Source organism: Pseudophryne corroboree, unplaced genomic scaffold (assembly GCF_028390025.1).
Source record: "Pseudophryne corroboree isolate aPseCor3 unplaced genomic scaffold, aPseCor3.hap2 scaffold_253, whole genome shotgun sequence".
Taxonomy (NCBI): Eukaryota; Metazoa; Chordata; class Amphibia; order Anura; family Myobatrachidae; genus Pseudophryne; species Pseudophryne corroboree.
The window spans coordinates 689,389-714,548 of NW_026969189.1; the positions used below are offsets into that span (position 1 = coordinate 689,389).

General features: G+C 43.8%; 15 non-coding genes and 2 pseudogenes across 15 annotated transcripts; all 17 read right to left on the bottom strand.

Annotated features, from left to right (window-relative positions):
• Nucleotides 1–293: 293 nt before the first annotated feature.
• LOC135012367 (U1 spliceosomal RNA) lies at nucleotides 294–456 on the bottom strand. Its single transcript, XR_010211364.1, has one exon. It is a non-coding gene; the product is annotated as a U1 spliceosomal RNA (small nuclear RNA).
• A 152-nt stretch (nucleotides 457–608) lies between these two features.
• Nucleotides 609–772, bottom strand: LOC135012236 (U1 spliceosomal RNA). Its single transcript, XR_010211240.1, has one exon. It is a non-coding gene; the product is annotated as a U1 spliceosomal RNA (small nuclear RNA).
• A 701-nt stretch (nucleotides 773–1,473) lies between these two features.
• On the bottom strand, nucleotides 1,474–1,609 carry LOC135012389 (U1 spliceosomal RNA; annotated as a pseudogene).
• Nucleotides 1,610–1,761: 152 nt separating this feature from the next.
• Nucleotides 1,762–1,925, bottom strand: LOC135012155 (U1 spliceosomal RNA). Its single transcript, XR_010211160.1, has one exon. It is a non-coding gene; the product is annotated as a U1 spliceosomal RNA (small nuclear RNA).
• Nucleotides 1,926–2,599: 674 nt separating this feature from the next.
• LOC135012289 (U1 spliceosomal RNA) lies at nucleotides 2,600–2,762 on the bottom strand. Its single transcript, XR_010211293.1, has one exon. It is a non-coding gene; the product is annotated as a U1 spliceosomal RNA (small nuclear RNA).
• A 152-nt stretch (nucleotides 2,763–2,914) lies between these two features.
• On the bottom strand, nucleotides 2,915–3,078 carry LOC135012143 (U1 spliceosomal RNA). Its single transcript, XR_010211148.1, has one exon. It is a non-coding gene; the product is annotated as a U1 spliceosomal RNA (small nuclear RNA).
• Nucleotides 3,079–3,752: 674 nt separating this feature from the next.
• Nucleotides 3,753–3,915, bottom strand: LOC135012275 (U1 spliceosomal RNA). The gene has a single exon (XR_010211279.1). It is a non-coding gene; the product is annotated as a U1 spliceosomal RNA (small nuclear RNA).
• Nucleotides 3,916–4,067: 152 nt separating this feature from the next.
• Nucleotides 4,068–4,231, bottom strand: LOC135012466 (U1 spliceosomal RNA). The gene has a single exon (XR_010211417.1). It is a non-coding gene; the product is annotated as a U1 spliceosomal RNA (small nuclear RNA).
• A 2,424-nt stretch (nucleotides 4,232–6,655) lies between these two features.
• On the bottom strand, nucleotides 6,656–6,819 carry LOC135012432 (U1 spliceosomal RNA). The gene has a single exon (XR_010211397.1). It is a non-coding gene; the product is annotated as a U1 spliceosomal RNA (small nuclear RNA).
• A 152-nt stretch (nucleotides 6,820–6,971) lies between these two features.
• Nucleotides 6,972–7,135, bottom strand: LOC135012272 (U1 spliceosomal RNA). The gene has a single exon (XR_010211276.1). It is a non-coding gene; the product is annotated as a U1 spliceosomal RNA (small nuclear RNA).
• Nucleotides 7,136–7,805: 670 nt separating this feature from the next.
• On the bottom strand, nucleotides 7,806–7,969 carry LOC135012376 (U1 spliceosomal RNA). Its single transcript, XR_010211372.1, has one exon. It is a non-coding gene; the product is annotated as a U1 spliceosomal RNA (small nuclear RNA).
• An 835-nt stretch (nucleotides 7,970–8,804) lies between these two features.
• Nucleotides 8,805–8,940, bottom strand: LOC135012390 (U1 spliceosomal RNA; annotated as a pseudogene).
• Nucleotides 8,941–9,092: 152 nt separating this feature from the next.
• On the bottom strand, nucleotides 9,093–9,256 carry LOC135012478 (U1 spliceosomal RNA). The gene has a single exon (XR_010211428.1). It is a non-coding gene; the product is annotated as a U1 spliceosomal RNA (small nuclear RNA).
• A 674-nt stretch (nucleotides 9,257–9,930) lies between these two features.
• Nucleotides 9,931–10,093, bottom strand: LOC135012290 (U1 spliceosomal RNA). Its single transcript, XR_010211294.1, has one exon. It is a non-coding gene; the product is annotated as a U1 spliceosomal RNA (small nuclear RNA).
• A 152-nt stretch (nucleotides 10,094–10,245) lies between these two features.
• LOC135012144 (U1 spliceosomal RNA) lies at nucleotides 10,246–10,409 on the bottom strand. Its single transcript, XR_010211149.1, has one exon. It is a non-coding gene; the product is annotated as a U1 spliceosomal RNA (small nuclear RNA).
• A 673-nt stretch (nucleotides 10,410–11,082) lies between these two features.
• Nucleotides 11,083–11,245, bottom strand: LOC135012276 (U1 spliceosomal RNA). Its single transcript, XR_010211280.1, has one exon. It is a non-coding gene; the product is annotated as a U1 spliceosomal RNA (small nuclear RNA).
• Nucleotides 11,246–11,397: 152 nt separating this feature from the next.
• On the bottom strand, nucleotides 11,398–11,561 carry LOC135012124 (U1 spliceosomal RNA). The gene has a single exon (XR_010211129.1). It is a non-coding gene; the product is annotated as a U1 spliceosomal RNA (small nuclear RNA).
• Nucleotides 11,562–25,160: the final 13,599 nt, after the last annotated feature.

The following is a 25,160-nucleotide window of genomic DNA, read 5'->3' on the forward strand; positions in this document are numbered from 1 at the left end:
CCCTCCTTTGGTGTGGGGCTCATGTTGGCCATGCCCCATCCCCTGAAGCATTCAAGCTGATTTCTTGCAGCAGCTGGGCACTGTAACAGCTCCAGAGCTGCTCTGTAAGGCAAGTAAAAGGGTGTGGGCCCTGCAGCACTACCTGTAGTTTGCATTGTGCATTGGAAGGCACAAAGTAAGCAGACGGGAGGAGAAGTCAGGATAGTGCACAAGGGTATAGAAGGGAGCGGCTGAAGAAAAGAGAAGTGGAAACAGACAGCAAACTAGGCTGGAGAGAGACCTGAGACAAAGAGATCTGAATTATACGAGAGCCGACCAGGGGAAACACAAATTATGCAGTCAAGTTTCCCACATTTGGGGAAATCACAGGAGCAGCACACCCAGAGTACAATGGGTGAGCCTTGCCCTGGGAGAAGCACCTTCATGATCATAGTATCTCACCTGGCAGGTAAGTAGGAGTTGGGCTAGAGCTGGGGAGGGTCGCTGCTCGGGTACCCCCCTGTAAAGTGAAGGAGATCCAACTGAGGCAGCACAAGGGAACTCTCGAAAAAAGAACAAGGCTAAAGGAAAATCTGAGACAAAGAAATCTGACTTTTACCAGAGCTGACCAGAGGAAAGCACAAACACAGTCTCCCACTACCACAAATAATGCAGTCAAGTTTCCCACATTTGGGGAAATCACAGGGGTCAGCATACCCAAAATGCAATGAATGAACCTCACCCTGGGTGAAAAATCTTCATGACCATGGTATCTCCTATGCAAAATAAGTATGATTTGGAATAGGGCTGGGGAGGGCCGCTGCTCATGCACATCTCTGTCAAGTAAAGGAGATTCAACTGAGGCAGCACAAGGGAACTCTCATCTTGGGACAACAACTGCAGGGAGAACATATATTTTCAGATGAACATGGGAGGGCAGAAGGCTGCCTAATACTGAAGCACCCCCAAACAACAAACCAAATGCAACAACTAGTGCAAGCATTCCTGGGGGAAGGCCTGCCGCAGATGGATTTGCATATGGTGATGTCATCCAAGCAGTGGGTCAAAGTTGGCTTCAACCCTCGTCTGCATATGAAAAGAGAAAAGGGGCGTGCAGGGCATGGTGGCCTTTTGCGGCGCTTGGCTGACCCCTAGTTTGCATTAAACACCTCCACCCTCCTTTGGTGTGGGGCTCATGTTGGCTATGCCCCAGCCCCTGAAGCATTCAAGCTGATTTCTTGCAGCAGCTGGGCACTGTAACAGCTCCAGAGCTGCTCTGTAAGGCAAGTAAAAGGGTGTGGGCCCTGCAGCACTACCTGTAGTTTGCATTGTGCATTGGAAGGCACAAAGTAAGCAGACGGGAGGAGAAGTCAGGATAGTGCACAAGGGTATAGAAGGGAGCGGCTGAAGAAAAGAGAAGTGGAAACAGACAGCAAACTAGGCTGGAGAGAGACCTGAGACAAAGAGATCTGAATTATACGAGAGCCGACGAGGGGAAACACAAATTATGCAGTCAAGTTTCCCACATTTGGGGAAATCGCAGGAGCAGCACACCCAGAGTGCAATGGTTGAGCCTTGCCCTGGGAGAAGCACCTTCATGATCATAGTATCTCACCTGGCAGGTAAGTAGGAGTTGGGCTAGAGCTGGGGAGGGTCGCTGCTCGGGTTCCCCCCTGTGAAGTGAAGGAGATCCAACTGAGGCAGCACCAGGGAACTCTCGAAAGAAGAACAAGGCTAGAGGAAGATCTGAGACAAAGAAATCTGACTTTTACCAGAGCTGACCAGAGGAAAGCACAAACACAGTCCCCCACTACCACAAATAATGCAGTCGAGTTTCCCACATTTGGGAAAATCACAGGGGTCAGCATACCCAGAATGCAATGAATGAACCTCACCCTGGGAGAAAAATCTTCATGACCATGGTATCTCCTATGCAAAATAAGTATGATTTGGGATAGGGCTGGTGAGGGCAGCTGCTCAGGCACTTCTCTGTCAAGTAAAGGAGATTCAACTGAGGCAGCACAAGTGAACTCTCATCTGGGGACAACAACTGCAGGGAGACCACATCTTTTCAGATGAACATGGGAGGGCGGAAGGCTGCCTAATACTGAAGCACCATCAAATATCAAACCATATGCAACAACTAGTACAAGCACTCCTGGGGGAAGGTCTGCAGCAGACGGATTTGCATACGGTGATGTTATCCAAGCAGTGGGCCAAAGTTGACTGGAACCCTCATCTGCATATGAAAAGAGAAAAGGGGCATGCAGGGCATGGCGGCCTTTTGCAGTGCTTGGATGACCCCTAGTTCGCATTAAACACCTCCCCCCTCCTTTGGTGTGGGGCTCATGTTGGCCATGCCCCATCCCCTGAAGCATTCAAGCTGATTTCTTGCAGCAGCTGGGCACTGTAACAGCTCCAGAGCTGCTCTGTAAGGCAAGTAAAAGGGTGTGGGCCCTGCAGCACTACCTGTAGTTTGCATTGTGCATTGGAAGGCACAAAGTAAGCAGACGGGAGGAGAAGTCAGGATAGTGCACAAGGGTATAGAAGGGAGCGGCTGAAGAAAAGAGAAGTGGAAACAGACAGCAAACTAGGCTGGAGAGAGACCTGAGACAAATAGATCTGAATTATACGAGAGCCGACCAGGGGAAACACAAATTATGCAGTCAAGTTTCCCACATTTGGGGAAATCGCAGGGGCAGCACACCCAGAGTGCAATGGGTGAGCCTTGCCCTGGGAGAAGCACCTTCATGATCATAGTATCTCACCTGGCAGGTAAGTAGGAGTTGGGCTAGAGCTGGGGAGGGTCGCTGCTCGGGTACCCCCCTGTCAAGTGAAGGAGATCCAACTGAGGCAGCACAATGGAACTCTCGAAAGAAGAACAAGGCTAGAGGAAAATCTGAGACAAAGAAATCTGACTTTTACCAGAGCTGACCAGAGGAAAGCACAAACACAGTCCCCCACTACCACAAATAATGCAGTCAAGTTTCCCACATTTGGGGAAATCACAGGGGTCAGCATACCCAAAATGCAATGAATGAACCTCACCCTGGGAGAACAATCTTCATGACCATGGTATCTCCTATGCAAAATAAGTATGATTTGGAATAGGGCTGGGGAGGGCCGCTGCTCATGCACATCTCTGTCAAGTAAAGGAGATTCAACTGAGGCAGCACAAGGGAACTCTCATCTGGGGACAACAACTGCAGGGAGAACACATATTTTCAGATGAACATGGGAGGGCAGAAGGCTGCCTAATACTGAAGCACCCCCAAACAACAAACCAAATGCAACAACTAGTGCAAGCATTCCTGGGGGAAGTTCTGCAGAAGACGGATTTGCATACGGTGATGTCATCCAAGCAGTGGGTCAAAGTTGGCTTCAACCCTCATCTGCATATGAAAAGAGAAAAGGGGCGTGCAGGGCATGGCGGCCTTTTGCGGTGCTTGGATGACCCCTAGTTCGCATTAAACACCTCCACCCTCCTTTGGTGTGGGGCTCATGTTGGCCATGCCCCATCCCCTGAAGCATTCAAGCTGATTTCTTGCAGCAGCTGGGCACTGTAACAGCTCCAGAGCTGCTCTGTAAGGCAAGTAAAAGGGTGTGGGCCCTGCAGCACTACCTGTAGTTTGCATTGTGCATTGGAAGGCACAAAGTAAGCAGACGGGAGGAGAAGTCAGGATAGTGCACAAGGGTACAGAAGGGAGCGGTTGAAGAAAAGAGAAGTGGAAACAGACAGCAAACTAGGCTGGAGAGAGACCTGAGACAAAGAGATCTGAATTATACGAGAGCCGACCAGGGGAAACACAAATTATGCAGTCAAGTTTCCCACATTTGGGGAAATCGCAGGGGCAGCACACCCAGAGTGCAATGGGTGAGCCTTGCCCTGGGAGAAGCACCTTCATGATCATAGTATCTCACCTGGCAGGTAAGTAGGAGTTGGGCTAGAGCTGGGGAGGGTCGCTGTTCGGGCACCCCCCTGTCAAGTGAAAGAGATCCAACTGAGGCAGCACAAGGGAACTCTCGAAAGAAGAACAAGGCTAGAGGAAGATCTGAGACAAAGAAATCTGACTTTTACCAGAGCTGACCAGAGGAAAGCACAAACACAGTCCCCCACTACCACAAATAATGCAGTCGAGTTTCCCACATTTGGGAAAATCACAGGGGTCAGCATACCCAGAATGCAATGAATGAACCTCACCCTGGGAGAACAATCTTCATGACCATGGTATCTCCTATGCAAAATAAGTATGATTTGGGATAGGGCTGGTGAGGGCCGCTGCTCAGGCACATCTCTGTCAAGTAAAGGAGATTCAACTGAGGCAGCACAAGGGAACTCTCATCTGGGGACAACAACTGCAGGGAGACCACATCTTTTCAGATGAACATGGGAGGGCGGAAGGCTGCCTAATACTGAAGCACCATCAAATATCAAACCATATGCAACAACTAGTACAAGCACTCCTTGGGGAAGGTCTGCAGCAGACGGATTTGCATACGGTGATGTTATCCAAGCAGTGGGCCAAAGTTGACTGGAACCCTCATCTGCATATGAAAAGAGAAAAGGGGCATGCAGGGCATGGCGGCCTTTTGCAGTGCTTGGATGACCCCTAGTTCGCATTAAACACCCCCACCCTCCTTTGGTGTGGGGCTCATGTTGGCCATGCCCCATCCCCTGAAGCATTCAAGCTGATTTCTTGCAGCAGCTGGGCACTGTAACAGCTCCAGAGCTGTTCTGTAAGGCAAGTAAAAGGGTGTGGGCCCTGCAGCACCACCTGTTGTTCGCATTGTGCGTTGGAAGGCACAAATTAAGCAGACGGGAGGAGAAGTCAGGATAGTGCGCAAGGGCATACTTTTCTCTTAGTCCGGGGGCAAGGCTTCAAAATGGGGTCTGCAACGGAGGAGACACAGGGGGCGTGGTCACAGCAGCTTTTCTCTACAGCCTGCACCAGCAGGAGCCTACACCATTTTTTATGATCACGCTGAACTGCAGTGCGACTGCAATTACAGCATGGTCAAGAAGGGAGGCGTCATGCTGGGTGGCCATGCCCTGTCACTGTGCAGGAGCCAGCACAGCTCACACACTAGTCCCCGGGTGCAGCCCCCAACCCCCGGGACACCCGGAGCAACAAAATGTAGATTCAGGCCACCAGGCCACGCCCCTACCTATGAAACCATGCCTCCTTTTTACCATTGCGCTGTTTATCTGCGCGCACTGCATTACAATCTCCCTCGCCACCTTTCTGGGTGTCACCAGTGATAGTGACACCTCTGCCATGCTTGTAGCAGCTGGTCCTAAGATCTACGCCTCAAGCCCTGAGTGTTTGCCCTTGTGACTTGTTGATCATCATAGCGAAGCAGATGCTTACAGAAAACTGCAGGGGCTTAGATTGAAAATAAAAAAATTGATGGGTATAAGGTAGAGAGGAGCGGGTTCGGTTCTCCGAGAACCGAATTCCCCACGAACTCCACGTGGTTTACACTGGTCCGAGGCAGGCTCGGTTGTTCCCGCCTGACTCGGAAAACCTGAACAAGGGAAAATGTCATCATCCCGCTGTCGGATTCTTGCGAGATTCGGATTCCATATAAAGAGCTGCGCGTTGCTGCCATTTTTACTCGTGCATTGAAGAGAGAGCGGAGAGGACGTGGCTATGTTCTCTCAGTGGAAATCTCAATATCAGTGCTCAGTATCAGTGGTTACTTATTGCTGCTCAGTAATACTAGTAGTGTGTCTCTCCTGCTCAGTGTCAGTTCTCAGTAGTATCCTCATCAGTGCTCAGTATCACTGCTCATTGTCTTGTGCTGCATTGTGGTGCTCAGCATACTACAGTACATTACTAATAGTCCAGTGCTGCATCTTGCTGCTCAGTGTCAGTTCTAGTATCCTCATCAGTGCTCACTATCACTGCTCATTGCATTGTGGTGTTCTGTATACTACAGTAACATAGTAATATAGTATATATAGAGGAGCGGGTTCGGTTCTCCGAGAACCGAATTCCCGACGAACTCCACGTGGTTTACACTGGTCCGTGGCAGGCTCGGTTGTTCCCGCCTGACTCGGAAAACCTGAACAAGGGAAAATGTCATCATCCCGCTGTCGGATTCTCGCGAGATTCGGATTCCATATAAAGAGCTGCGCGTTGCCGCCATTTTTACTCGTGCATTGAAGAGAGAGCGGAGAGGACGTGGCTATGTTCTCTCAGTGGAAATCTCAATATCAGTGCCCAGTATCAGTGGTTACTTATTGCTGCTCAGTAATACTAGTAGTGTGTCTCTCCTGCTCAGTGTCAGTTCTCAGTAGTATCCTCATCAGTGCTCAGTATCACTGCTCATTGTCTTGTGCTGCATTGTGGTGCTCAGCATACAACAGTACATTACTAATAGTCCAGTGCTGCATCTTGCTGCTCATGTTGGCTATGCCCCAGCCCCTGAAGCATTCAAGCTGATTTCTTGCAGCAGCTGGGCACTGTAACAGCTCCAGAGCTGCTCTGTAAGGCAAGTAAAAGGGTGTTGGCCCTGCAGCACTACCTGTAGTTTGCATTGTGCGTTGGAAGGCACAAAGTAAGCAGACAGGAGAAGTCAGGAGAGTGCACAAGGGCATAGAAGGCAGGGGCTCAAGAAAAGAGAAGTGGAAACAGACAGCAAACTAGGCTGGAGAGAGACCTGAGACAAAGAGATCTGAATTATACGAGTAGCCGACCAGAGGAAACACAAATTATGCAGTCAAGTGTCCCACATTTGGGGAAATCGTAGGAGCAGCACACCCAGAGTGCAATGGGTGAGCCTTGCCCTGGTAGAAGCACCTTCCTGATCATAGTATCTCACTTGGCAGGTAAGTAGGAGTTGGGCTTGAGCTGGGGAGGGTCGCTGCTCGGGCACCCCCCTGTCAAGTGAAGGAGATCCAACTGAGGCAGCACAAGGAAACTCTCAAAAAAAGAACAAGGCTAGAGGAAGATCTGAGACAAAGAAATCTGACTTTTACCAGAGCTGACCAGAGGAAAGCACAAACACAGTCCCCCACTACCACAAATAATGCAGTCGAGTTTCCCACATTTGGGGAAATCACAGGGGTCAGCATACCCAGAATGCAATGAATGAACCTCACCCTGGGAGAACAATCTTCATGACCATGGTATCTCCTATGCAAAATAAGTATGATTTGGGATAGGGCTGGGGAGGGCCGCTGCTCAGGCACATCTCTTTCAAGTAAAGGAGATTCAACTGAGGCAGCACAAGGGAACTCTCATCTGGGGACAACAACTGCAGGGAGAACACATATTTTCAGATGAACATGGGAGAGCTGAAGGCTGCCTAATACTGAAGCACCCCAAACAACAAACCAGATGCAACAACTAGTACAAGCATTCCTGGGGGAAGGTCTGCAGAAGACGGATTTGCATACGGTGATGTCATCCAAGCAGTGGGCCAAAGTTGGCTGGAACCCTCATCTGCATATGAAAAGAGAAAAGGGGTATGCAGGGCATGGCGGCCTTTTGCGGCGCTTGGATGACCCTTAGTTTGCATTAAACACCTCCACCCTCCGTCGGTGTGGGGCTCATGTTGGCTATGCCCCAGCCCCTGAAGCATTCAAGCTGATTTCTTGCAGCAGCTGGGCACTGTAACAGCTCCAGAGCTGCTCTGAAAGGCAAGTAAAAGGGTGTGGGCCCTGCAGCACTACCTGTAGTTTGCATTGTGCGTTGGAAGGCACAAAGTAAGCAGACAGGAGAAGTCAGGAGAGTGCACAAGGGCATAGAAGGCAGCGGCTCAAGAAAAGAGAAGTGGAAACAGACAGCAAACTAGGCTGGAGAGAGACCTGAGACAAAGAGATCTGAATTATACGAGTAGCCGACTAGAGGAAACACAAATTATGCAGTCAAGTGTCCCACATTTGGGGAAATCGTAGGAGCAGCACACCCAGAGTGCAATGGGTGAGCCTTGCCCTGGGAGAAGCACCTTCCTGATCATAGTATCTCACCTGGCAGGTAAGTAGGAGTTGGGCTAGAGATGGGGAGGGTCGCTGCTCGGGCACCCCCCTGTCAAGTGAAGTTCTGCAGAAGACGGATTTGCATACGGTGATGTCATCCAAGCAGTGGGTCAAAGTTGGCTTCAACCCTCATCTGCATATGAAAAGAGAAAAGGGGCGTGCAGGGCATGGCGGCCTTTTGCGGTGCTTGGATGACCCCTAGTTCGCATTAAACACCTCCACCCTCCTTTGGTGTGGGGCTCATGTTGGCCATGCCCCATCCCCTGAAGATGAACATGGGAGGGCAGAAGGCTGCCTAATACTGAAGCACCCCCAAACAACAAACCAAATGCAACAACTAGTGCAAGCATTCCTGGGGGAAGGCCTGCCGCAGATGGATTTGCATATGGTGATGTCATCCAAGCAGTGGGTCAAAGTTGGCTTCAACCCTCGTCTGCATATGAAAAGAGAAAAGGGGCGTGCAGGGCATGGTGGCCTTTTGCGGCGCTTGGCTGACCCCTAGTTTGCATTAAACACCTCCACCCTCCTTTGGTGTGGGGCTCATGTTGGCTATGCCCCAGCCCCTGAAGCATTCAAGCTGATTTCTTGCAGCAGCTGGGCACTGTAACAGCTCCAGAGCTGCTCTGTAAGGCAAGTAAAAGGGTGTGGGCCCTGCAGCACTACCTGTAGTTTGCATTGTGCATTGGAAGGCACAAAGTAAGCAGACGGGAGGAGAAGTCAGGATAGTGCACAAGGGTATAGAAGGGAGCGGCTGAAGAAAAGAGAAGTGGAAACAGACAGCAAACTAGGCTGGAGAGAGACCTGAGACAAAGAGATCTGAATTATACGAGAGCCGACGAGGGGAAACACAAATTATGCAGTCAAGTTTCCCACATTTGGGGAAATCGCAGGAGCAGCACACCCAGAGTGCAATGGTTGAGCCTTGCCCTGGGAGAAGCACCTTCATGATCATAGTATCTCACCTGGCAGGTAAGTAGGAGTTGGGCTAGAGCTGGGGAGGGTCGCTGCTCGGGTTCCCCCCTGTGAAGTGAAGGAGATCCAACTGAGGCAGCACCAGGGAACTCTCGAAAGAAGAACAAGGCTAGAGGAAGATCTGAGACAAAGAAATCTGACTTTTACCAGAGCTGACCAGAGGAAAGCACAAACACAGTCCCCCACTACCACAAATAATGCAGTCGAGTTTCCCACATTTGGGAAAATCACAGGGGTCAGCATACCCAGAATGCAATGAATGAACCTCACCCTGGGAGAACAATCTTCATGACCATGGTATCTCCTATGCAAAATAAGTATGATTTGGGATAGGGCTGGTGAGGGCAGCTGCTCAGGCACATCTCTGTCAAGTAAAGGAGATTCAACTGAGGCAGCACAAGTGAACTCTCATCTGGGGACAACAACTGCAGGGAGACCACATCTTTTCAGATGAACATGGGAGGGCGGAAGGCTGCCTAATACTGAAGCACCATCAAATATCAAACCATATGCAACAACTAGTACAAGCACTCCTGGGGGAAGGTCTGCAGCAGACGGATTTGCATACGGTGATGTTATCCAAGCAGTGGGCCAAAGTTGACTGGAACCCTCATCTGCATATGAAAAGAGAAAAGGGGCATGCAGGGCATGGCGGCCTTTTGCAGTGCTTGGATGACCCCTAGTTCGCATTAAACACCTCCCCCCTCCTTTGGTGTGGGGCTCATGTTGGCCATGCCCCATCCCCTGAAGCATTCAAGCTGATTTCTTGCAGCAGCTGGGCACTGTAACAGCTCCAGAGCTGCTCTGTAAGGCAAGTAAAAGGGTGTGGGCCCTGCAGCACTACCTGTAGTTTGCATTGTGCATTGGAAGGCACAAAGTAAGCAGACGGGAGGAGAAGTCAGGATAGTGCACAAGGGTATAGAAGGGAGCGGCTGAAGAAAAGAGAAGTGGAAACAGACAGCAAACTAGGCTGGAGAGAGACCTGAGACAAATAGATCTGAATTATACGAGAGCCGACCAGGGGAAACACAAATTATGCAGTCAAGTTTCCCACATTTGGGGAAATCGCAGGGGCAGCACACCCAGAGTGCAATGGGTGAGCCTTGCCCTGGGAGAAGCACCTTCATGATCATAGTATCTCACCTGGCAGGTAAGTAGGAGTTGGGCTAGAGCTGGGGAGGGTCGCTGCTCGGGTACCCCCCTGTCAAGTGAAGGAGATCCAACTGAGGCAGCACAATGGAACTCTCGAAAGAAGAACAAGGCTAGAGGAAAATCTGAGACAAAGAAATCTGACTTTTACCAGAGCTGACCAGAGGAAAGCACAAACACAGTCCCCCACTACCACAAATAATGCAGTCAAGTTTCCCACATTTGGGGAAATCACAGGGGTCAGCATACCCAAAATGCAATGAATGAACCTCACCCTGGGAGAACAATCTTCATGACCATGGTATCTCCTATGCAAAATAAGTATGATTTGGAATAGGGCTGGGGAGGGCCGCTGCTCATGCACATCTCTGTCAAGTAAAGGAGATTCAACTGAGGCAGCACAAGGGAACTCTCATCTGGGGACAACAACTGCAGGGAGAACACATATTTTCAGATGAACATGGGAGGGCAGAAGGCTGCCTAATACTGAAGCACCCCCAAACAACAAACCAAATGCAACAACTAGTGCAAGCATTCCTGGGGGAAGTTCTGCAGAAGACGGATTTGCATACGGTGATGTCATCCAAGCAGTGGGTCAAAGTTGGCTTCAACCCTCATCTGCATATGAAAAGAGAAAAGGGGCGTGCAGGGCATGGCGGCCTTTTGCGGTGCTTGGATGACCCCTAGTTCGCATTAAACACCTCCACCCTCCTTTGGTGTGGGGCTCATGTTGGCCATGCCCCATCCCCTGAAGCATTCAAGCTGATTTCTTGCAGCAGCTGGGCACTGTAACAGCTCCAGAGCTGCTCTGTAAGGCAAGTAAAAGGGTGTGGGCCCTGCAGCACTACCTGTAGTTTGCATTGTGCATTGGAAGGCACAAAGTAAGCAGACGGGAGGAGAAGTCAGGATAGTGCACAAGGGTATAGAAGGGAGCGGTTGAAGAAAGAGAAGTGGAAACAGACAGCAAACTAGGCTGGAGAGAGACCTGAGACAAAGAGATCTGAATTATACGAGAGCCGACCAGGGGAAACACAAATTATGCAGTCAAGTTTCCCACATTTGGGGAAATCGCAGGGGCAGCACACCCAGAGTGCAATGGGTGAGCCTTGCCCTGGGAGAAGCACCTTCATGATCATAGTATCTCACCTGGCAGGTAAGTAGGAGTTGGGCTAGAGCTGGGGAGGGTCGCTGTTCGGGCACCCCCCTGTCAAGTGAAAGAGATCCAACTGAGGCAGCACAAGGGAACTCTCGAAAGAAGAACAAGGCTAGAGGAAGATCTGAGACAAAGAAATCTGACTTTTACCAGAGCTGACCAGAGGAAAGCACAAACACAGTCCCCCACTACCACAAATAATGCAGTCGAGTTTCCCACATTTGGGAAAATCACAGGGGTCAGCATACCCAGAATGCAATGAATGAACCTCACCCTTGGAGAACAATCTTCATGACCATGGTATCTCCTATGCAAAATAAGTATGATTTGGGATAGGGCTGGTGAGGGCAGCTGCTCAGGCACATCTCTGTCAAGTAAAGGAGATTCAACTGAGGCAGCACAAGTGAACTCTCATCTGGGGACAACAACTGCAGGGAGACCACATCTTTTCAGATGAACATGGGAGGGCGGAAGGCTGCCTAATACTGAAGCACCATCAAATATCAAACCATATGCAACAACTAGTACAAGCACTCCTGGGGGAAGGTCTGCAGCAGACGGATTTGCATACGGTGATGTTATCCAAGCAGTGGGCCAAAGTTGACTGGAACCCTCATCTGCATATGAAAAGAGAAAAGGGGCATGCAGGGCATGGCGGCCTTTTGCAGTGCTTGGATGACCCCTAGTTCGCATTAAACACCTCCCCCCTCCTTTGGTGTGGGGCTCATGTTGGCCATGCCCCATCCCCTGAAGCATTCAAGCTGATTTCTTGCAGCAGCTGGGCACTGTAACAGCTCCAGAGCTGCTCTGTAAGGCAAGTAAAAGGGTGTGGGCCCTGCAGCACTACCTGTAGTTTGCATTCTAGTGTCTTTCGTTTGGGAGAAAAATGCAAAGGTACAATACAGCTTTTCCTTGCCGATATCTCTCTTTTGCAAAGAGCTAGGCATTGGAAAATTCAGGGCTATACCGTGTAGATGAAGCACTAACAGGAGGCTTTTAAATTTTCATTCTAGTGTCTTTCGTTTGGGAGAAAAATGCAAAGGTACAATACAGCTTTTCCTTGCCAATATCTCTCTTTTGCAAAGAGCTAGGCATTGGAAAATTCAGGGCTATAATGTGTAGATGAAGCACTAACAGGAGGCTTTAAAATTTTCATTCTAGTGTCTTTCGTTTGGGAGAAAAATGCAAAAGTACAATGCAGCTTTTCCTTGCCGATATCTCTCTTTTGCAAAGAGATAGGCATTGGAAAATTCAGGGCTATAACGTGTAGATGAAGCACTAATAGGAGGCTTTAAAATTTTCATTCTAGTGTCTTTCGTTTGGGAGAAAAAAGCAAAGGTACAATACAGCTTTTCCTTGCCGATATCTCTCTTTTGCAAAGAGATAGGCATTGGAAAATTCAGGGCTATAACGTGTAGATGAAGCACTAACAGGAGGCTTTAAAATTTTCATTCTAGTGTCTTTCGTTTGGGAGAAAAATGCAAAGGTACAATACAGCTTTTCCTTGCCGATATCTCTCTTTTGCAAAGAGCTAGGCATTGGAAAATTCAGGGCTATAACGTGTAGATGAAGCACTAACAGTAGGCTTTAAAATTTTCATTCTAGTGTCTTTCGTTTGGGAGAAAAATGCAAAGGTACAATACAGCTTTTCCTTGCCAATATCTCTCTTTTGCAAAGAGCTAGGCATTGGAAAATTCAGGGCTATAACGTGTAGATGAAGCACTAACAGGAGGCTTTAAAATTTTCATTCTAGTGTCTTTCGTTTGGGAGAAAAATGCAAAAGTACAATGCAGCTTTTCCTTGCCGATATCTCTCTTTTGCAAAGAGATAGGCATTGGAAAATGCAGGGCTATAACGTGTAGATGAAGCACTAACAGGAGGCTTTAAAATTTTCATTCTAGTGTCTTTCGTTTGGGAGAAAAATGCAAAGGTACAATACAGCATTTCCTTGCCGATATCTCTCTTTTGCAAAGAGATAGGCATTGGAAAATTCAGGGCTATAACGTGTAGATGAAGCACTAACAGGAGGCTTTAAAATTTTCATTCTAGTGTCTTTCGTTTGGGAGAAAAATGCAAAGGTACAATACAGCTTTTCCTTGCCGATATCTCTCTTTTGCAAAGAGATAGGCATTGGAAAATTCAGGGCTATAACGTGTAGATGAAGCACTAACAGGAGGCTTTAACATTTTCATTCTAGTGTACTTCGTTTGGGAGAAAAATGTAAAGGTACAATACAGCTTTTCCTTGCCGATATCTCTCTTTTGCAAAGAGATAGGCATTGGAAAATTCAGGGCTATAACGTGTAGATGAAGCACTAATAGGAGGCTTTAAAATTTTCATTCTAGTGTCCTTCGTTTGGGAGAAAAATGCAAAGGTACAATACAGCTTTTCCTTGCCGATATCTCTCTTTTGCAAAGAGATAGGCATTGGAAAATTCAGGGCTATAACGTGTAGATGAAGCACTAACAGGAGGCTTTAAAATTTTCATTCTAGTGTCTTTCGTTTGGGAGAAAAATGCAAAGGTACAATACAGTTTTTCCTTGCCGATATCTCTCTTTTGCAAAGAGATAGGCATTGGAAAATTCAGGGCTATAACGTGTAGATGAAGCACTAACAGGAGGCTTTAAAATTTTCATTCTAGTGTCTTTCGTTTGGGAGAAAAATGCAAAGGTACAATACAGCTTTTCCTTGCCAATATCTCTCTTTTGCAAAGAGCTAGGCATTGGAAAATTCAGGGCAATAACGTGTAGATGAAGCACTAACAGGAGGCTTTAAAATTTTCATTCTAGTGTCTTTCGTTTAGGAGAAAAATGCAAAAGTACAATGCAGCTTTTCCTTGCCGATATCTCTCTTTTGCAAAGAGATAGGCATTGGAAAATGCAGGGCTATAACGTGTAGATGAAGCACTAACAGGAGGCTTTAAAATTTTCATTCTAGTGTCTTTCGTTTGGGAGAAAAATGCAAAGGTACAATACAGCATTTCCTTGCCGATATCTCTCTTTTGCAAAGAGATAGGCATTGGAAAATTCAGGGCTATAACGTGTAGATGAAGCACTAACAGGAGGCTTTAAAATTTTCATTCTAGTGTCTTTCGTTTGGGAGAAAAATGCAAAGGTACAATACAGCTTTTCCTTGCCGATATCTCTCTTTTGCAAAGAGCTAGGCATTGGAAAATTCAGGGCTATACCGCGTACATGAAGCACTAACAGGAGGCTTTTAAATTTTCATTCTAGTGTCTTTCGTTTGGGAGAAAAATGCAAAGGTACAATACAGCTTTTCCTTGCCAATATCTCTCTTTTGCAAAGAGCTAGGCATTGGAAAATTGAGGGCTATAACGTGTAGATGAAGCACTAACAGGAGGCTTTAAAATTTTCATTCTAGTGTCTTTCGTTTGGGAGAAAAATGCAAAAGTACAATGCAGCTTTTCCTTGCCGATATCTCTCTTTTGCAAAGAGATAGGCATTGGAAAATTCAGGGCTATAACGTGTAGATGAAGCACTAATAGGAGGCTTTAAAATTTTCATTCTAGTGTCTTTCGTTTGGGAGAAAAAAGCAAAGGTACAATACAGCTTTTCCTTGCCGATATCTCTCTTTTGCAAAGAGATAGGCATTGGAAAATTCAGGGCTATAACGTGTAGATGAAGCACTAACAGGAGGCTTTAAAATTTTCATTCTAGTGTCTTTCGTTTGGGAGAAAAATGCAAAGGTACAATACAGCTTTTCCTTGCCGATATCTCTCTTTTGCAAAGAGATAGGCATTGGAAAATTCAGGGCTATAACGTGTAGATGAAGCACTAACAGTAGGCTTTAAAATTTTCATTCTAGTGTCTTTCGTTTGGGAGAAAAATGCAAAGGTACAATACAGCTTTTCCTTGCCGATATCTCTCTTTTGCAAAGAAATAGGCATTGGAAAATTCAGGGCTATAACGTGTAGATGAAGCACTAACAGGAGGCTTTAAAATTTTCATTCTAGTGTCCTTCGTTTGGGAGAAAAATGCAAAGGTACAATACAGCTTTTCCTTGCCGATATCTCTCTTTTGCAAAGAGATAGGCATTGGAAAATTCAGGGCTATATCGTGTAGATGAAGCACTAACAGGAGGCTTTAAAATTTTCATTCTAGTGTCTTTCGTTTGGGAGAAAAATGCAAAGGTACAATACAGCTTTTCCTTGCCAATATCTCTCTTTTGCAAAGAGCTAGGCATTGGAAAATTCAGGGCTATAACGTGTAGATGAAGCACTAACAGGAGGCTTTAAAATTTTCATTCTAGTGTCTTTCGTTTGGGAGAAAAATGCAAAAGTACAATGCAGCTTTTCCTTGCCGATATCTCTCTTTTGCAAAGAGATAGGCATTGGAAAAAGCAGGGCTATAACGTGTAGATGAAGCACTAACAGGAGGCTTTAAAATTTTCATTCTAGTGTCTTTCGTTTGGGAGAAAAATGAAAAAGTACAATGCAGCTTTTCCTTGCCGATATCTCTCTTTTGCAAAGAGATAGGCATTGAAAAAAGCAGGGCTATAACGTGTAGATGAAGCACTAACAGGAGGCTTTAAAATTTTCATTCTAGTGTCTTTCGTTTGGGAGAAAAATGCAAAGGTACAATACAGCATTTCCTTGCCGATATCTCTCTTTTGCAAAGAGATAGGCATTGGAAAATTCAGGGCTATAACGTGTAGATGAAGCACTAACAGTAGGCTTTAAAATTTTCATTCTAGTGTCTTTCGTTTGGGAGAAAAATGCAAAGGTACAATACAGCTTTTCCTTGCCGATATCTCTCTTTTGCAAAGAAATAGGCATTGGAAAATTCAGGGCTATAACGTGTAGATGAAGCACTAACAGGAGGCTTTAAAATTTTCATTCTAGTGTCCTTCGTTTGGGAGAAAAATGCAAAGGTACAATACAGCTTTTCCTTGCCGATATCTCTCTTTTGCAAAGAGATAGGCATTGGAAAATTCAGGGCTATATCGTGTAGATGAAGCACTAACAGGAGGCTTTAAAATTTTCATTCTAGTGTCTTTCGTTTGGGAGAAAAATGCAAAGGTACAATACAGCTTTTCCTTGCCAATATCTCTCTTTTGCAAAGAGCTAGGCATTGGAAAATTCAGGGCTATAACGTGTAGATGAAGCACTAACAGGAGGCTTTAAAATTTTCATTCTAGTGTCTTTCGTTTGGGAGAAAAATGCAAAAGTACAATGCAGCTTTTCCTTGCCGATATCTCTCTTTTGCAAAGAGATAGGCATTGGAAAAAGCAGGGCTATAACGTGTAGATGAAGCACTAACAGGAGGCTTTAAAATTTTCATTCTAGTGTCTTTCGTTTGGGAGAAAAATGCAAAGGTACAATACAGCATTTCCTTGCCGATATCTCTCTTTTGCAAAGAGATAGGCATTGGAAAATTCAGGGCTATAACGTGTAGATGAAGCACTAACAGGAGGCTTTAAAATTTTCATTCTAGTGTCTTTCGTTTGGGAGAAAAATGCAAAGGTACAATACAGCTTTTCCTTGCCGATATCTCTCTTTTGCAAAGAGATAGGCATTGGAAAATTCAGGGCTATAACGTGTATATGAAGCACTAACAGGAGGCTTTAAAATTTTCATTCTAGTGTCTTTCGTTTGGGAGAAAAATGCAAAGGTACAATACAGCTTTTCCTTGCCGATATCTCTCTTTTGCAAAGAGATAGGCATTGGAAAATTCAGGGCTATAACGTGTAGATGAAGCACTAACAGTAGACTTTAAAATTTTCATTCTAGTGTCTTTCGTTTGGGAGAAAAATGCAAAGGTACAATACAGCTTTTCCTTGCCAATATCTCTCTTTTGCAAAGAGCTAGGCATTGGAAAATTCAGGGCTATAACGTGTAGATGAAGCACTAACAGGAGGCTTTAAAATTTTCATTCTAGTGTCTTTCGTTCGGGAGAAAAATGCAAAGGTACAATACAGTTTTTCCTTGCCGATATCTCTCTTTTGCAAAGAGATAGGCATTGGAAAATTCAGGGCTATAACGTGTAGATGAAGCACTAACAGGAGGCTTTAAAATTTTCATTCTAGTGTCCTTCGTTTGGGAGAAAAATGCAAAGGTACAATACAGCTTTTCCTTGCCAATATCTCTCTTTTGCAAAGAGCTAGGCATTGGAAAATTCAGGGCTATAACGTGTAGATGAAGCACTAAAAGGAGGCTTTAAAATTTTCATTCTAGTGTCTTTCGTTTGGGAGAAAAATGTAAAAGTACAATGCAGCTTTTCCTTGCCGATATCTCTCTTTTGCAAAGAGATAGGCATTGGAAAATTCAGGCCTATAACGTGTAGATGAAGCACTAACAGGAGGCTTTAAAATTTTCATTCTAGTGTCTTTCGTTTGGGAGAAAAATGTAAAAGTACAATGCAGCTTTTCCTTGCCGATATCTCTCTTTTGCAAAGAGATAGGCATTGGAAAATTCAGGGCTATAACGTGTATATGAAGCACTAACAGGAGGCTTTAAAATTTTCATTCTAGTGTCTTTCGTTTGGGAGAAAAATGCAAAGGTACAATACAGCTTTTCCTTGCCGATATCTCTCTTTTGCTAAGAGATAGGCATTGGAAAATTCAGGGCTATAACGTGTAGATGAAGCACTAAAAGGAGGCTTTAAAATTTTCATTCTAGTGTCCTTCGTTTGGGAGAAAAATGCAAAGGTACAATACAGCTTTTCCTTGCCGATATCTCTCTTTTGCAAAGAGATAGGCATTGGAAAATTCAGGGCTATAACGTGTAGATGAAGCACTAATAGGAGGCTTTAAAATTTTCATTCTAGTGTCCTTCGTTTGGGAGAAAAATGCAAAGGTACAATACAGCTTTTCCTTGCCGATATCTCTCTTTTGCAAAGAGATAGGCATTGGAAAATTCAGGGCTATAACGTGTAGATGAAGCACTAACAGGAGGCTTTAAAATTTTCATTCTAGTGTCTTTCGTTTGGGAGAAAAATGCAAAGGTACAATACAGCTTTTCCTTGCCGATATCTCTCTTTTGCAAAGAGCTAGGCATTGGAAAATTCAGGGCTATAACGTGTAGATGAAGCACTAACAGTAGACTTTAAAATTTTCATTCTAGTGTCTTTCGTTTGGGAGAAAAATGCAAAGGTACAATACAGCTTTTCCTTGCCAATATCTCTCTTTTGCAAAGAGCTAGGCATTGGAAAATTCAGGGCTATAACGTGTAGATGAAGCACTAACAGGAGGCTTTAAAATTTTCATTCTAGTGTCTTTCGTTTGGGAGAAAAATGCAAAGGTACAATACAGTTTTTCCTTGCCGATATCTCTCTTTTGCAAAGAGATAGGCATTGGAAAATTCAGGGCTATAACGTGTAGATGAAGCACTAACAGGAGGCTTTAAAATTTTCATTCTAGTGTCTTTCGTTTGGGAGAAAAATGCAAAGGTACAATACAGCTTTTCCTTGCCGATATCTCTCTTTTGCAAAGAGATAGGCATTTGAAAATTCAGGGCTATAACGTGTAGATGAAGCACTAACAGGAGGCTTTAAAATTTTCATTCTAGTGTCCTTCGTTTGGGAGAAAAATGCAAAGGTACAATACAGCTTTTCCTTGCCGATATCTCTCTTTTGCAAAGAGATAGGCATTGGAAAATTCAGGGCTATAACGTGTAGATGAAGCACTAATAGGAGGCTTTAAAATTTTCATTCTAGTGTCCTTCGTTTGGGAGAAACATGCAAAGGTACAATACAGCTTTTCCTTGCCGATATCTCTCTTTTGCAAAGAGATAGGCATTGGAAAATTCAGGGCTATAACGTGTAGATGAAGCACTAACAGGAGGCTTTAAAATTTTCATTCTAGTGTCTTTCGTTTGGGAGAAAAATGCAAAGGTACAATACAGCTTTTCCTTGCCGATATCTCTCTTTTGCAAAGAGCTAGGCATTGGAAAATTCAGGGCTATAACGTGTAGATGAAGCACTAATAGGAGGCTTTAAAATTTTCATTCTAGTGTCTTTCGTTTGGGAGAAAAATGCAAAAGTACAATGCTGCTTTTCCTTGCCGATATCTCTCTTTTGCAAAGAGATAGGCATTGGAAAATTCAGGGCTATAACGTGTAGATGAAGCACTAACAGGAGGCTTTAAAATTTTCATTCTAGTGTCCTTCGTTTGGGAGAAAAATGCAAAGGTACATTACAGCTTTTCCTTGCCAATATCTCTCTTTTGCAAAGAGCTAGGCATTGGAAAATTCAGGGCTATAACGTGTAGATGAAGCACTAACAGGAGGCTTTAAAATTTTCATTCTAGTGTCCTTCGTTTGGGAGAAAAATGCAAAGGTACAATACAGCTTTTCCTTGCCGATATCTCTCTTTTGCAAAGAGATAGGCATTGGAAAATTCAGGGCTATAACGTGTAGATGAAGCACTAACAGGAGGCTTTAAAATTTTCATTCTAGTGTCTTTCGTTTGGGAGAAAAATGCAAAGGTACAATACAGCTTTTCCTTGCCGATATCTCTCTTTTGCAAAGAGCTAGGCATTGGAAAATTCAGGGCTATAACGTGTAGATGAAGCACTAACAGTAGACTTTAAAATTTTCATTCTAGTGTCTTTCGTTTGGGAGAAAAATGCAAAGGTACAATACAGCTTTTCCTTGCCAATATCTCTCTTTTGCAAAGAGCTAGGCATTGGAAAATTCAGGGCTATAACGTGTAGATGAAGCACTAACAGGAGGCTTTAAAATTTTCATTCTAGTGTCTTTCGTTTGGGAGAAAAATGCAAAGGTACAATACAGTTTTTCCTTGCCGATATCTCTCTTTTGCAAAGAGATAGGCATTGGAAAATTCAGGGCTATAACGTGTAGATGAAGCACTAACAGGAGGCTTTAAAATTTTCATTCTAGTGTCTTTCGTTTGGGAGAAAAATGCAAAGGTACAATACAGCTTTTCCTTGCCGATATCTCTCTTTTGCAAAGAGATAGGCATTGGAAAATTCAGGGCTATAACGTGTAGATGAAGCACTAACAGGAGGCTTTAAAATTTTCATTCTAGTGTCCTTCGTTTGGGAGAAAAATGCAAAGGTACAATACAGCTTTTCCTTGCCGATAGCTCTCTTTTGCAAAGAGATAGGCATTGGAAAATTCAGGGCTATAACGTGTAGATGAAGCACTAATAGGAGGCTTTAAAATTTTCATTCTAGTGTCCTTCGTTTGGGAGAAACATGCAAAGGTACAATACAGCTTTTCCTTGCCGATATCTCTCTTTTGCAAAGAGATAGGCATTGGAAAATTCAGGGCTATAACGTGTAGATGAAGCACTAACAGGAGGCTTTAAAATTTTCATTCTAGTGTCTTTCGTTTGGGAGAAAAATGCAAAGGTACAATACAGCTTTTCCTTGCCGATATCTCTCTTTTGCAAAGAGCTAGGCATTGGAAAATTCAGGGCTATAACGTGTAGATGAAGCACTAATAGGAGGCTTTAAAATTTTCATTCTAGTGTCTTTCGTTTGGGAGAAAAATGCAAAAGTACAATGCTGCTTTTCCTTGCCGATATCTCTCTTTTGCAAAGAGATAGGCATTGGAAAATTCAGGGCTATAACGTGTAGATGAAGCACTAACAGGAGGCTTTAAAATTTTCATTCTAGTGTCCTTCGTTTGGGAGAAAAATGCAAAGGTACATTACAGCTTTTCCTTGCCAATATCTCTCTTTTGCAAAGAGCTAGGCATTGGAAAATTCAGGGCTATAACGTGTAGATGAAGCACTAACAGGAGGCTTTAAAATTTTCATTCTAGTGTCTTTCGTTTGGGAGAAAAATGCAAAGGTACAATACAGCATTTCCTTGCCGATATCTCTCTTTTGCAAAGAGATAGGCATTGGAAAATTCAGGGCTATTACGTGTAGATGAAGCACTAAAAGGAGGCTTTAAAATTTTCATTCTAGTGTCTTTCGTTTGGGAGAAAAATGTAAAAGTACAATGCCGCTTTTCCTTGCCGATATCTCTCTTTTGCAAAGAGATAGGCATTGGAAAATTCAGGGCTATAACGTGTAGATGAAGCACTAACAGGAGGCTTTAAAATTTTCATTCTAGTGTCTTTCGTTTGGGAGAAAAATGTAAAAGTACAATGCAGCTTTTCCTTGCCGATATCTCTCTTTTGCAAAGAGATAGGCATGAGAAAATTCAGGGCTATAAAGTGTATATGAAGCACTAACAGGAGGCTTTAAAATTTTCATTCTAGTGTCTTTCGTTTGGGAGAAAAATGCAAAGGTACAATACAGCTTTTCCTTGCTGATATCTCTCTTTTGCTAAGAGATAGGCATTGGAAAATTCAGGGCTATAACGTGTAGATGAAGCACTAACAGGAGGCTTTAAAATTTTCATTCTAGTGTCCTTCGTTTGGGAGAAAAATGCAAAGGTACAATACAGCTTTTCCTTGCCGATATCTCTCTTTTGCAAAGAGCTAGGCATTGGAAAATTCAGGGCTATAACGTGTAGATGAAGCACTAACAGGAGGCTTTAAAATTTTCATTCTAGTGTCCTTCGTTTGGGAGAAAAATGCAAAGGTACAATACAGCTTTTCCTTGCCAATATCTCTCTTTTGCAAAGAGCTAGGCATTGGAAAATTCAGGGCTATAACGTGTAGATGAAGCACTAACAGGAGGCTTTAAAATTTTCATTCTAGTGTCTTTCGTTTGGGAGAAAAATGCAAAGGTACAATACAGCATTTCCTTGCCGATATCTCTCTTTTGCAAAGAGATAGGCATTGGAAAATTCAGGGCTATTACGTGTAGATGAAGCACTAAAAGGAGGCTTTAAAATTTTCATTCTAGTGTCTTTCGTTTGGGAGAAAAATGTAAAAGTACAATGCAGCTTTTCCTTGCCGATATCTCTCTTTTGCAAAGAGATAGGCATTGGAAAATTCAGGGCTATAACGTGTAGATGAAGCACTAACAGGAGGCTTTAAAATTTTCATTCTAGTGTCTTTCGTTTGGGAGAAAAATGTAAAAGTACAATGCAGCTTTTCCTTGCCGATATCTCTCTTTTGCAAAGAGATAGGCATTGGAAAATTCAGGGCTATAACGTGTATATGAAGCACTAACAGGAGGCTTTAAAATTTTCATTCTAGTGTCTTTCGTTTGGGAGAAAAATGCAAAGGTACAATACAGCTTTTCCTTGCCGATATCTCTCTTTTGTTAAGAGATAGGCATTGGAAAATTCAGGGCTATAACGTGTAGATGAAGCACTAAAAGGAGGCTTTAAAATTTTCATTCTAGTGTCCTTCGTTTGGGAGAAAAATGCAAAGGTACAATACAGCTTTTCCTTGCCGATATCTCTCTTTTGCAAAGAGATAGGCATTGGAAAATTCAGGGCTATAACGTGTAGATGAAGCACTAACAGGAGGCTTTAAAATTTTCATTCTAGTGTCTTTCGTTTGGGAGAAAAATGCAAAGGTACAATACAGCATTTCCTTGCCGATATCTCTCTTTTGCAAAGAGATAGGCATTGGAAAATTCAGGGGTATTACGTGTAGATGAAGCACTAAAAGGAGGCTTTAAAATTTTCATTCTAGTGTCTTTCGTTTGGGAGAAAAATGTAAAAGTACAATGCAGCTTTTCCTTGCCGATATCTCTCTTTTGCAAAGAGATAGGCATTGGAAAATTCAGGGCTATAACGTGTAGATGAAGCACTAACAGGAGGCTTTAAAATTTTCATTCTAGTGTCTTTCGTTTGGGAGAAAAATGTAAAAGTACAATGCAGCTTTTCCTTGCCGATATCTCTCTTTTGCAAAGAGATAGGCATTGGAAAATTCAGGGCTATAACGTATATATGAAGCACTAACAGGAGGCTTTAAAATTTTCATTCTAGTGTCTTTCGTTTGGGAGAAAAATGCAAAGGTACAATACAGCTTTTCCTTGCCGATATCTCTCTTTTGCAAAGAGATAGGCATTGGAAAATTCAGGGCTATAACGTGTATATGAAGCACTAACAGGAGGCTTTAAAATTTTCATTCTAGTGTCTTTCGTTTGGGAGAAAAATGCAAAGGTACAATACAGCTTTTCCTTGCCGATATCTCTCTTTTGCTAAGAGATAGGCATTGGAAAATTCAGGGCTATAACGTGTAGATGAAGCACTAAAAGGAGGCTTTAAAATTTTCATTCTAGTGTCCTTCGTTTGGGAGAAAAATGCAAAGGTACAATACAGCTTTTCCTTGCCGATATCTCTCTTTTGCAAAGAGATAGGCATTGGAAAATTCAGGGCTATAACGTGTAGATGAAGCACTAATAGGAGGCTTTAAAATTTTCATTCTAGTGTCCTTCGTTTGGGAGAAAAATGCAAAGGTACAATACAGCTTTTCCTTGCCGATATCTCTCTTTTGCAAAGAGATAGGCATTGGAAAATTCAGGGCTATAACGTGTAGATGAAGCACTAACAGGAGGCTTTAAAATTTTCATTCTAGTGTCTTTCGTTTGGGAGAAAAATGCAAAGGTACAATACAGCTTTTCCTTGCCGATATCTCTCTTTTGCAAAGAGCTAGGCATTGGAAAATTCAGGGCTATAACGTGTAGATGAAGCACTAACAGTAGACTTTAAAATTTTCATTCTAGTGTCTTTCGTTTGGGAGAAAAATGCAAAGGTACAATACAGCTTTTCCTTGCCAATATCTCTCTTTTGCAAAGAGCTAGGCATTGGAAAATTCAGGGCTATAACGTGTAGATGAAGCACTAACAGGAGGCTTTAAAATTTTCATTCTAGTGTCTTTCGTTTGGGAGAAAAATGCAAAGGTACAATACAGTTTTTCCTTGCCGATATCTCTCTTTTGCAAAGAGATAGGCATTGGAAAATTCAGGGCTATAACGTGTAGATGAAGCACTAACAGGAGGCTTTAAAATTTTCATTCTAGTGTCTTTCGTTTGGGAGAAAAATGCAAAGGTACAATACAGCTTTTCCTTGCCGATATCTCTCTTTTGCAAAGAGATAGGCATTTGAAAATTCAGGGCTATAACGTGTAGATGAAGCACTAACAGAAGGCTTTAAAATTTTCATTCTAGTGTCCTTCGTTTGGGAGAAAAATGCAAAGGTACAATACAGCTTTTCCTTGCCGATATCTCTCTTTTGCAAAGAGATAGGCATTGGAAAATTCAGGGCTATAACGTGTAGATGAAGCACTAATAGGAGGCTTTAAAATTTTCATTCTAGTGTCCTTCGTTTGGGAGAAACATGCAAAGGTACAATACAGCTTTTCCTTGCCGATATCTCTCTTTTGCAAAGAGATAGGCATTGGAAAATTCAGGGCTATAACGTGTAGATGAAGCACTAACAGGAGGCTTTAACATTTTCATTCTAGTGTCTTTCGTTTGGGAGAAAAATGCAAAGGTACAATACAGCTTTTCCTTGCCGATATCTCTCTTTTGCAAAGAGCTAGGCATTGGAAAATTCAGGGCTATAACGTGTAGATGAAGCACTAATAGAAGGCTTTAAAATTTTCATTCTAGTGTCTTTCGTTTGGGAGAAAAATGCAAAAGTACAATGCTGCTTTTCCTTGCCGATATCTCTCTTTTGCAAAGAGATAGGCATTGGAAAATTCAGGGCTATTACGTGTAGATGAAGCACTAACAGGAGGCTTTAAAATTTTCATTCTAGTGTCCTTCGTTTGGGAGAAAAATGCAAAGGTACAATACAGCTTTTCCTTGCCAATATCTCTCTTTTGCAAAGAGCTAGGCATTGGAAAATTCAGGGCTATTACGTGTAGATGAAGCACTAACAGGAGGCTTTAAAATTTTCATTCTAGTGTCTTTCGTTTGGGAGAAAAATGCAAAGGTACAATACAGCATTTCCTTGCCGATATCTCTCTTTTGCAAAGAGATAGGCATTGGAAAATTCAGGGCTATTACGTGTAGATGAAGCACTAAAAGGAGGCTTTAAAATTTTCATTCTAGTGTCTTTCGTTTGGGAGAAAAATGTAAAAGTACA